We start from the raw sequence: 12,811 nt of genomic DNA, 5'->3' as shown, positions 1-12,811 counted from the left end.
AGACCCACCTGATGGACCCTAATGCAGACTGGTGCCGCAGCCCCTTCCTGTCGGCACCGCCAAGCCCCGGGGACCACAGCCCTCGGGAACCCCAGACTGCCCCCAGAACTCCCGGGCGGGAACTCCCCACACCTCGACGGCAGAGGTCCTCATCCTCCGTCAGGAGCCTGAACGACTGGTTCAGGCAATTGTTCGGCCCCAGTCCTGAGGGTTGCACTCCTGTCCCCAGCCCTGAGAACGTGGGACTTTTCGCCACCCACAGCCCTGGATGAGAACGGATGCCCCTGCATGTGGTCCCGTGGCCCCTGGTGGTGCCCAGCCCCGTCAGTAGCGGAGCTGTGCTTCCCCTCTGCCCGCGCCCCTGGTGCCAGATTCAACGGGAGTGACCATCATCATGCAATGTCAGTGATCAAGCAGTGCCAAGGCAGAATAGTGAATTGACCCTCTAGTGGAAGCTAGAGATAATACCAAAGTATTGGCGAGAAGAATAGATACAGTGAACAGTGTATGGAATAATTCAGTAATAATATCAAAGTGGTGGAGTAGGTGACAGTAACTGTTTAAAAGCAAAATACGAGTTGAGGGTAACAAGGTAAACACGCTACTATCTGAAAATATCTCGTAATACTAAGATCATAGTCAGACCCCAGTGCCTTACACAACACTCCCCAGTGAAAAATAACCTTAACGACTCCACACACATAGAGACCTTGGACTTCCCTGATTAAGAACGCTCTGCCTCAAACGCTATTCACTGTGACTCAAAACAGTATCCTGCGAGATACTATTAACCATATCTAGACATAAGAGTTTATAATCGCCCAGTATACTTGTGCCTGTAACATCTACTCATTCTCCTGTCTAACTAAGCGATACACGTGTAAGGTTGTTGCCTGGAGTTCTTGTGTCCTGCCTCTCTCTTATTTGTCTAAGCCCCAGTCTCGAAAGAGAGCCCGCCTACAAGCTAGGCGTTTGTGGAACGGGAAGCCGAGCCCAAAAACACCTTGCATTACAATAATATATTAAAAAATTTCATCTATCTATCTATCTATATACCTAGGCTGCTTCCCCCAAGAAAAGGGAGGTAGCCAAGACAGGACGACACACTCCCCATTTACTCATCCATTCAATCACATTCATTCGCATCTTAGCCCCAAAGGGGAGAACGGACAGATCCTCACCGCACCACACCACACAAGGGTCAACTGCGCAATGCAATCAGTGACATCCGCAGCAGGGCCCGACGGCAGAACTGGTTTACCCCTGCCACATCATAACAGACCCATCCTCTTACCCGCACCTGACCTGACTAGCTGATCAGACCAACTGCGGGAGAATATCCCCTCAGGGCTGCGTCATCACTTATTCATTCACAATTTCTCTCCATTTATTTCTGTCACGCACAGCCATTCTTCCTTGCTCAACAGACATCCCTCTCGCATCCAGCACTCTCTTCACACTGTCCATCCATCCTATTCGTGGTCTTCCTCTCAGCCTTACACCTCTCACATCAGATCTAGTTATCTTTTTCACCAATTGCTCATTATCCATTCTCTCCATATGCCCAAACCATCGCAACACCCTCTGCTCAACTCTACCAGCCATCTCCCGAACAACTCCAGTTCTCCTTCGCACTTCAACATTTCGCACCTGATCCATATGCATCACTCCACACATACTTCTCAGACACCTCATAGTAACGATTTATTTTCTTTATAAGAATATAAACAACGACTCTATACAACATGTGACAACGTTGTTTAGACCACGCTGCCACGTTTCCGGTGATCTGCGTATTTGGGTCAGTCACGGCCACTCACCTACCACCCACCATGGACTGTTTATAGCTTGTATTTTTAAACTGTAATAGCCGATATTAGCCTTAATGAAACTAAAATGACTAAATGTAACAAAAGTATAGTAGCATATTTTTGTCGGAGTTATCCCATTCAAAATATTATAGAAAACGTTGGATAACGGGCGGTTTTGTTTTGTAAAGATGTGGCAGTGCTGTACTTAATCCCCCACTCCACCCCAGAGCTCTTCATATTCTGGTCTGACTATAGTTCGGCACTGTACATATATGTATCACGAGTGATCTCCAGGTGTCAGCCAGGTGTTGGAGGGACCGTGCCTGGCATCCCTTCTCTCAAGGGCCATGAGATGACCCTCAAAGGTGACATCGTCTGCTGGGAGCTGTGGTCGGGCGTGGTGGGAGGCCCTCCATTCGTGGGGCCTAGCGGGGTGGTCTGGTCCTTGGGGCTCATACCAAACAGCGCGAGCAGGTGCTCTTGTCTGCGCCTACTCTGGGGAGAAGGTCACTGTTGCCTGGGGCTGGAGAGGGCATGCTCCGGGGTTGTAGGGGCACCTCGGGGAGTTCAGCGTCTGCAGGCTTCCTCCTGTCGGGCCACCGTCAGGGTTGGACTGCGGCGTTGCCTCCAGCAGGAGTCCGTCAGGTGGTTGTCTCCCACGGGCACCGGCTGGATGGCACACTCCCGGGGACAGCACAGGATGCTCCCACACTTCCTCTAGGCAGGGAGGTTCCTCCTGGGGGCTGCCTTGGTGGAGAGGGGCACAGGGACGTCCCGCTCAGCCACCAGAGGGGCAAGCTGAGCAAGGGTCATCCTTCACTGGGGAAGTCACAGGGGGTGAGAGGCTTCGGTGGTGATGCCTCTCCCTGGCACGGCTGAAGGCGGTCACTGAGGCCCCATAGGCAACAGGGGAAGGGCCGCTAGAGGCTGTCCCTTCCCTGTCGGTGCAGCTGGAGGCTGTCATCGAGGCCCAACTTCCAAGCAGGAACATGGGCAAGGTGCAGGCAGAGGCCGTCGCCTGTGTCCTGCAGGGGAAGTGACATGCAGTCGAGGTGCGGGCAGAGGCCGTCACCTGCCTACTGGTGCAGCTGGAGGCCGTCACCGATGTCATACTCCCACAGGCAGCTGCAGAAGGAGAAGAGGCGTACCTAACTCTCCCCAGACGCAGCTGGAGGCCGTCGCTGGTTTCTGCAGGAGAGGAGGGGGGGTCGAGCAGCACCTGAGCACCTGGAGGCAGTCTCTATAGTCGTGCGGCTGAAGGTCATCACGTTTTGGAGTGTGGCTGGAGGCCGTCACGTTTGGTGTGCGGCTGGAGGCCGTCACTACTTTGGATCGGCTAGAGGCCGTCTCCTTGTTTGTGCGGCAAGAGGCCGTCACAGGGGTGCTGCTCAGGACTGTTTTTTCAGCCCCATCCCGAACCTGTCGACTGTCGACGGCTAGTCCGGTCGGAAGGTAATGCGCGTGGACTGCAGCACTCCCGCTGGGTCTGTTCCGGGGAATAGGGGCGCAAGGTCTTTGGGGACATACGTCCATATTGCCTTGACCTCGCGCCCGCCTTTGGAACCCCTCCGTGGTCATCTCCTGGTGGGGGGGGGTGTCAGTCTGTCCCGGTGGTGCTCAATGCCACGGTCGATATTTCAGTTACCATCATTAATTTCTTCACTGGCATTACGACCTGAGTCTGATTTAACGATATATGGCTTAAAGTTCACATTAAGAAATAATCACCATCCATCATTGTAATTTAAAGGATTTTTTTTTTTTTAAGTAATGCCATTCATTTAGTGGTACTTTTACATGTATTAGGAAATAAAGTCAACCAGCACCAAACTGATCATCCGTAAATAAACTGGCATGTTGGTGAATGACGGGGAAACAATTTGATGGGGAAGAGCAAGGCAGTGTTCACTGGGAAAACGTTTGCGGGATTTATGGAAGGTGGTAAGAGTAACAAACGTGACGATACGTATTTGCCTATTTGGTGCGTAGTATTGGTGATGGGGGGACAGGATGTGAATCTAAGGCACTCTGTCAAATGAAACTGTTACTCATACTACGGCTGCCAACATAATCGATGTATGGGTAAAGAGTGTCAGGACCACAGCAAGTCTTTAGCATGATACCCTGCCCAACTTTGTGGTAAGTGTTGAGACTGAACAATGTCGTGTTTATAACGAAGTAATTTAGCCCCTTCATTTTCTTAGCTGCCTGAAAGTACTGGTACAGAACTTGCTAACAGTCGTGGCATTGCAAACTGTCCAGGTTTTACCAGAAGGGTCTGTTTGGTTGTCATCAGGGGAGGTAGCATCTTTGCTGCCTCCTTATGCATTGCTTAACCTACCGGTAGTACAGTATATAGAAAAGGGACACCATTAGAATGGACCTATTTTGGTATAAGTTAAGATTTGGAAGGTGGAATTTCTGTGATTCCCATTAATACTGAGTGTTATCCTATCTTGTGATGCTATGATTATGCCTACTAAATGATATGGTACCTACTGTAGGTTTGAGATATATCTATCTATAGTCAGACATCATAATCCCGTAATGGATGGTCGTTTGTCTTTGGGTTACTGGTAGTTATTTTATGGAGAGGGGCAATAACTTTCTGCCAACCCACTTGCTGACACGTAGGAAACACCTGTGGCTTTGTTATATGGTTACCACCTAGCATTGTAAAAAAAGGAAACCATTAGGCTTGTCACTCAATGTAAAGCGACCAGAAGAGGAAAGAAGACCAATAAAATGTGACACGATAGATGGGAGAAATAGGGCGAGAGGAGGACAGACGAAAAAAAAAAAAATTAAAAGTAGGCAGCACTACATCATGAGTGGATGATGGTTATCACCACCTACCACCTTGGAGATGTAGCCTACAGTAATTATTATTTCATCCCCAGTTGTACTAAGTGATTAGTATATGCTGATTTCCTTTGGCTTTAGCCGTGTATTTTTAAATAATTGGAATTAACCAGTTTTCAAAATGTCCCAATGCCTACTGATGTTGGGGGACCTGGTGGGAAATGAGGGTTTTCAGGTGGGAGAAACAAGGGAAAACTGCTCTTTTCTGATGGAAATGAAGCTACAATTAGCACAAATTACACCAAAAACCAGTGGGAAGAAGATGATGGCTTACAAGACATTATAGACATTAACCAATGGTACCTATGATATACCGTACCCTGTGATACCTAACCTTGAACCTGTGCAGTTTACACCTAACCTCAGTAATGGGTGAATTACAAGCCATTTTGGGCATTAATCTACCCAGACCCTATGTTACCTAATCCCAGTCCCATGCATTTCACACCTGACTTGTGCCAACCCTACCTCAGTTGTCAGGTTGTGGGTCGTCTAGCTCTGAGCCATCAGTCAGAATTCCATGTAAATACAAAAAAATTAAGACATCATTATTTTCATTGCAAAAGTTTAATATTTGCAGTGGAACATTAGAACACCTGTTACACTGAGCTGCCATATGCAGAAGATCAAGGTGTACCGGTCACTGTGGAACCAGAGGATGAAATTGGTACCTGAAATTGCAGTGGAGACATCTCTGTTGTTGGCAGTGGAGATCATTAGAGAAGACATATGAAGAATAATTAAAAACATGAAAAGAAATACTGGTATCACTAGGCCCAGGTAGTATTCACCCAAGGGTTAACTCCTTAACTGCGGGCTTGTTTTGCTTTGACTTGCGGCTCCCGCGGGCATATTCGTGCTCCAACGGACTCTCTAAAAATATTTGCCAAAAATCAGTTATTAGTCCTAGAATATTAAAATCATATATGCTTATGGCACATACCTTCAGCTTTCTCTTGGGGTGTTTGTTGAGCCTTTGTCGAGTACCGTAGGACTTGTGGAGACCTCTGAAGTTGGGTAATGAAGTCTCCACTTTACACTTCCCGACAACCCGTAATATGATTACCACAGCCTGATATTATCACCAGAAACACTATTCTATGATTCTCAAATAGTTTGGAATCCATACTCCAAAAAAAAAAAAAACTGTGAAAGCAGTGAAAATTACGAGCTCGTATATGACCTTCCCACTTGCGATCGTTCGCCGCTGGTGTTCTGTCATTTATTATTCATAAAAACACTCGCAGTTTATATTTCTGTTACTATATAACACTTATATATATCTGTAGTCTTTATCCATAAGTTCCTTCAGTAATAGTAGTTTATTGTCACTGTAGGCATTCAATTTCTCTTTCAGTAAAATACGTAGCATTCACTTTCTCGTCCTGTATACTAGCGTTGAGAGTGAATGTCACTTTCACCATCACTCTCATAACTAATAGTGTTCATCTAGTATATATATTCGTACCGGTATTCTTATAATACTACTCATTTACATTTCTATTTACGTTCTCTATTTAATTACGTTATTTACATTTCTACTTTATTTACACTGTGTTATGCACTGTCAATTGCAGTAACTTATAAAACTATTTTCCACTGTTCACTTATATTTACATTCATTGCTTTCACTTGCTGTTTACGCATTATTTACACATTATTTACATTTCCACTTGCCCCGTTTTACTCACTAGAAGGATCGTAGTCACTCTATCATTTGTCACTCTCTATCATTTTTTATTTTTACCTCTTTCCACATGAGGTTTAGTAGGGGGTAGAGGTCACAGAGCCCTTTGCATGGGGCTAAAAAGTGGCGGAATTTAGCAGGCGCGAATCCGACGTACTTTCACCTTGAAAGACGACAGTAAACTGATACTGGTGGCCTGCCTACTGCCTAGGGAGAGTGCAATACTGCCAACGTCAGCCTTGTGAGAGCTTTTTTTTTTTTTTTTTTTTATGCGAGGAAGATGGAACCAAAGGCCATGAGCCCGCAGTAACAGTTCCCACCAAGAGAAAAACAAAATACAACAGAGAACCAAATTCAAGATCCGATCATTTTGAGATGCCTGGACACACTGCGTTTGAAAGACTGGAGATCATAGGCAGCAGGAAATACAGACAGAGCTGACCTGTTGCAGAGCTGACCTGTTGCATAAATGAAAGACTGGGAGTAACGGTTAACTCTTGCATTAGAGAGCTGGACAGAAAAGGGATGAGAGTTTGCTGCCAGACGGGTGCTACGCGCCCGTCGTAGAGGTGGAGGAATGCAAGCAGACAGTTCAGAGGAGCAGTGACCATTAAAGTAGCGATAGAAAAGAGATAAAGATGCAACAGTGCGGCGAAGAGACAGAGGTTGATGGGAGTCAGTAAGAGGAGGAGAGTTAATGAGACGAAAAGCCTTTGACTCCACCCTATTGAGAAGAGCTGTATGTGGGGAGCCTCCCCACACATGAGAGTTGTACTCCACACAGGGGTGGATAAAACCCCTGTATAGAGTCAACAATTGTGCAGGGGTAAAGAAAGAGCGGAGTCGGCTTAGCACACCCAATCTCTTGGAAGCAGATTTTACAAGAGATGTAATATGATCTTTCCAAGATAAGTCCCGAGTAAATGAAACCCCAAGCATGTTCAAGGATGATGCAGGATTAAGCTGAATATTATTAAACATTAGTGGGTATACCTGTGGAAGATTTTGTCGGGTTGATAGGTGTAAGAACTGAGTCTTAGATGCATTAAAGACAACCATATTATTTTTACCCCAGTCAGAGATATGAGCCAAGTCAGACATTAGGTGTGCCATAGCCTCATCCCTTGTTTCTTGAAGTAACTGTTGAGATGGGCGTTGCGGGAACCGAATGGAAAGGTGAAGGGTGGAGTCATCAGCGTATGAGTGGATAGGGTTAGATGTACAGCTTAGAAGATCATTGATGAATAAAAGGAAGAGAGTTGGTGATAGGACAGAGCCCTGAGGAACACCACTGTTGATAGATCTAGGAGAAGAACGATGGCCGTCTACAACAGCGGCTATAGAATGACCAGAAAGGAAGCTAGCGATGAAGGCACAGATAGAAGGATAGAAACCGTAGGAGGGCAGTTTGGAAATTAAAGATTTATGCCAGACTCGATCGAAAGCCTTTGAGATGTCAAGTGCAATGGCAAAGCTTTCGCCAAAGTCCCGAAAGGAGGATGACCAGGAGTCTGAAAGGTAGGTGAGAAGATCGCCAGTGGAGCGTCCCTGACGGAACCCATACCGGTACTGACGATCGGAAAGAAGGTTGTGATAGGAAAGATGTCTCAAAATTTTTCTATTAAGAATTGACTCAAAAACTTTTGAAATACAGGACGTTAAAGCAATTGGACGATAGTTGGAGGGTTGGGAGTGGTCACCCTTCTTTGGGACTGGCTGAATGAGAGCAAACTTCCAGCAAGAAGGAAAGGTACAAGTTGACAGACAAAGGCGAAATAGTTTGCCTAGGCAGGGTGTAAGCACAGAAGCACAGTTCTTGAGAACAACAGGAGGGACCCCATCAGGCCCATATGCCTTGTTAGTACTGAGGCCAGTGATGGCAGAAAATACATCAACTGAAGAAATTTTAATGTTAGCCATGAGGAAGTCAGAGGGGGGAAGTGATGGAGGAACAGCACCGGAATCGTCTAAGGTGGAATTGGAGGAGAAAGTCTGTGCGAAGAGATCTGCTTTATCAGTAGAAGAAATAGCTACAGAACCATCAGAGTAGAAAAGAGGAGGGAAGGATGATGAGGTAAAGTTGTTAGAATGATTTTTGGCAAGGTGCCAGAAGGAGCGGGAAGAATTCGAGTTGGAGAGTTGAGGGCATTTAGTATGGATGAAATTATTTTTAGTAGAGCGAAGAACAGACTTAGCACGATTCCGGGCAGAAACGTAAAGATTATGTGATTCAGGGGTGGGTTGGCTCCGGTACCTTTTGTAGGCCTTCTCCTTGTTGTGGACAGCATTAGAACAAGCGTGATTAAACCAAGGCTTTCTTGCGTTAGTCAAGGGATATGAGAAAGGAATGTATGCTTCCATGCCTGAGAGAATAACCTCCGTAATGCGCAAGGCACACTCAGATGGCTCCCGGCCATGGAAGCAATAATCATTCCAGGGAATATCAAAGAAGTACTGCCTGAGGGCCTCCCAGTCCGCGGCTCCAAAATGCCACAGACGACGTTTCCCTGGAGGGTCCACAGGCCGTACTGGAGTGATAGGACAGGTTAAGGTAATAAGGTTGTGATCGGAGGAGCCCAACGGAGAGAAAAGATTAACAGAGTAAGCAGAAGGATTAGTTGTGAGGAAGAGGTCAAGTATGTTGGAGCTCTCTCCAAGGCGGTCAGGGATACGGGTAGGGTGCTGTACAAGCTGCTCTAGGTCATTAAGGATAGAAAAGATGTAGGCTTGTTCACCAGGTGGATCTGTGAAAGGAGAGGAGAGCCAAAGGTGGTGGTGAACATTGAAATCTCCAAGAATGGAGATTTCTGAGAAAGGAGAAATGGACAGAATGTGTTCCATCGTAGAAGTAAGATAGTCGAAGAATTTTTGATAGTCAGTAGAATTAGGGGATAAGTAAACAGCACAGATATATTTAGTCAGAGAATGACAGGAAAGCCGAAGCCAGAGTGTGGAGAATTCAGAAGAATCAAGTTCAGGAACACGAGAGCAAGATAAGTCGTTGCGTATGTATACACAACAGCCACCTTTGGCTTTGAAATGAGTATAGAGAAAGTAGGAGGATACAGAAAAGGGTTTGCTGTCAGTTGCCTCAGACAGCTGAGTCTCCGTTAGAAAAAGAAGGTGAGGTTTAGAGTAGGAGAGGTGGTGCTCAACAGAGCGAAAGTTAGATGAAAGGCCGCGAATGTTGCAGAAATGAAGAAGAAGAGAGTCAGACAGTGGTTCCAGGCACCTCGAGTCGTCACCAGGAGAGGGGCAGATGGCGGGGGCATTTATGGTCCCCCCCCCTGGGGACTCCGAGGCTGGGTGAATTGACGCCATTTTTGGTGAAATTTGAATAGGAAGTGTAGTGTGTACTGTGCATGTAGTTTGGTGAAGATAGTTAGAGAAATTTGTACTGGAGAGCATGCTGGCCTACTCTCTGTGTAACTGAGACACTGAAAAAGTTCAGCAAAGGGGGATGGTCAGGAACTAGTCCTGAGGGCTGATGAAACGGGAGCTTCAGCACTCCCTGTCATCAGCTTTCCATCCACCTCGGGAGTACTGCCCTGCTCGACTGGCGCTACAGTCTACTCCTGTGAAATGATTGGCAGGAAATCTAGACAATACATAATTAATTAGGTAGTTCCAGGTGAATGTAAATATCACTTAGGCTTCTCCCTTCCCTCCTTATATATATTTTTATTACGAGAATAGATTATACGGCATATTTGAAGGGGAAATAAACAGCGAAAATTAGCGAACGAGTGCACGTGAGGTGTTGTCATGTGATAATTAGCCACTTCCAGGTGTATGGCACTATCACATACCTTATTTCTTTTTTGTATATATTATTTGGTATAAGAATAGGGCATAGGGCTTATTTCAATGGATGAAATCAGTGGAAAATTCCAGGGAAGATTTACTTAGCGTAGAATACAGTGTGGTGGCCTGCAGTAACTAGGTAGTTCCAGGTGAATGTAAATATCACTTAGGCTTCTCCCTTCCTTTCTTATACATATATATTTTTATTACGAGAATAGATTATACGGCATATTTCAAGGGGAAATAAACGGCAAAAATTAGCGAACGAGTGCACGTGAGGTGTTGTCAGGTGATAATTAGCCAATTCCAGGTGTATGGCACTCTCACTTACCTTATTTCTTTTTTGTATGTATTATTTGGTATAAGAATAGGGCATAGGGCTTATTTCAATGGATGAAATCACTGGAAAATTCCAAGGAAGATTTACTTAGCGTAGCACGGCCAGGCAGGCGAGAGAGGGTAATGGAGGGGAAGTAGGGAGGGGAGTCAAGAATGGGGAGAAATGGCTAAACTGTCAACAATGGCTGGGAGTACAGATGAGATTAGGAGTGCTGACTATACTCTGTTCCATATAAAGTGGCGGAGAAGCTACGCCTAAGTCCTAGTCGAACGCGGGTGACCATACAAAGGGATAAAAGTGACCTCACCTGACTCTTTCTCCAGCCTACTCTCCTGGGAGAGAGAGAGAGAGAGAGATTTGAACTGTGTATTGCCTTATCTTCAAATATAGCAATAACATTTTTTCTGACCTAATATTAATTAATCCTACATCGAATCCAAATATGAATTTGTGTAATTTGAAGGCATTATTACGAGTTCTGTCCTGATTTGCAAACCTAAGAAAATCACCAATTCATCGCGAAATGGCGAAACGTTATAATTATCAAAATATTAGGCATATGATTTGCTGAAAATAATTTCTATCAAGATAGAGTTTTATAAAAAAAAAAATGGTGAAATACACATTACCCTCTCTCTCTCTCTCCGTTCTAGTGTGTGTGTGTGTGTGTGTGTGTGTGTGTGTGTGTGTGTGATTAATAGGAAAAGGGAAAGTTTCTCCCTTTCCCTCCCCACCCTCTCTGTTTGTTCTTTCCTCCTTCCCTCCCTCCCTCCCCCCTCCCCCCTCCCCCCCCTCTCTCTCTCTCTCTCTCTCTCTCTCTCTCTCTCATGTATAATATTAAACAAATTATGTACAGTATGTGGCTTATATTTATATTTACAACTCTTATTTACAATAAGTATATACAAGACACCTCACACAACACTTGCTTATTCATCTTCAGTGGGGTTGGTGGAGGATTAGTGCCCCTCCCTGTAAAACAATTAACTCTAAGCCCTTGGTCACCTCGTTTGGGATACATGGCGTCTGGCAATGAATGAATGAATGAATGAAATCACTGCTGGACTCGTTCGATATATTGATAACAAAATTTTCTACCATGTGGCTTACAGCAATGTCATTTCTCATAAATTCTTCTTTTTTTTGTGTGTGTGTGTGCCACACATTTCTGCCAGTTTTCTGTTGCTACTTTTTCTATCGCATTTCTCGTCAGCTCTTCGATCACTCGTAATTTTTGAGAAGAATTTCAGTTTCTCTTCCTCACATCATCCTTGACCAGAGCCCAAATCAGCTCTATAGGATTGAGCTGGCAATGATAGGGAGGAAGCCGCAGCACCTGGTGACCATGATTATTGACGATTTCATCAATATCAAACAATTGCTTGTCTTTTTTTTTTTTTTTTTCCACTTGGTGTAGCAGCTCAGCCTTAGTGTGCAAAGGGTTATGAGAGAGGTTGTTATCAAGAAGCCACTTTATAATTTCTTGTTTTCGTATTCTCTGTGTTGGTGCTTATGATTTTGCGGTGGTATGATGCGTTGCCCATTACTATAAGTGACCTGGGCATGATGTTGAGAAGCATCATCAAGGGCGTTCCAGGAAATGCTGCATGTGACCACAGGGCAAATGCTCCACCCATCTTGACCTGAGACCAAACGCACACCTGAACCAGTATGGGTCAGCAGGTGCTCCACTCATGCATTCCCTCCTTCCTCTTCTTTGTTACCATTCATCTCAAGCTATACTCACCCAAGAGTCCCAGCATGTTCCACACATTTTTATAAGAATTGTCGATAGAGAATATACTTTATATGCGCGTGTGTGGGAGCATGTGTGTGTGTGTGTGTGTGTGTGTGTGTGTGTGTGTGTGTGTGTGTGTGTGTGTGTGTGTGTGTGTGTGTGTGTGTGTGTGTGTGTGTGTGTGTGTGTGTGTGTGTGTGTGTGTGTGTGTGTGTGTGTGTGTGTGTGTGTGTGTGTGTGTGTGTGTGTGTGTGTGTGTGTGTGTGTGTGTGTGTGTGTGTGTGTGTGTGTGTGTGTGTGTGTGTGTGTGTGTGTGTGTGTGTGTGATGAATGGGAAATTTTGAAACCGGTCTTAAATAGTTTTTAAATATTAATACAACAATCATGTAAGTTGCTAAAAGTAACGTATAAGATCATACTGTAAGAAGAGAGGAAAACTACGGTAGACCTTTTGGTCCGTGCTAGGCAGCTCCAACAGGAATAAGACTAATCTATGCAAATAAACACAAGGATAGCACAGAAGAAGGCTCTCCACAGAAAATACACCCACATACATGCACCTACACTTA

The sequence above is a fragment of the Coenobita brevimanus genome, chromosome 60 (genome assembly GCF_032717465.1).
Source record: "Coenobita brevimanus isolate Jiangsu-jjx chromosome 60, ASM3271746v2, whole genome shotgun sequence".
In the NCBI taxonomy this organism is placed as follows: Eukaryota; Metazoa; Arthropoda; class Malacostraca; order Decapoda; family Coenobitidae; genus Coenobita; species Coenobita brevimanus.
Note: the sequence above shows the minus strand (reverse complement) of the source record.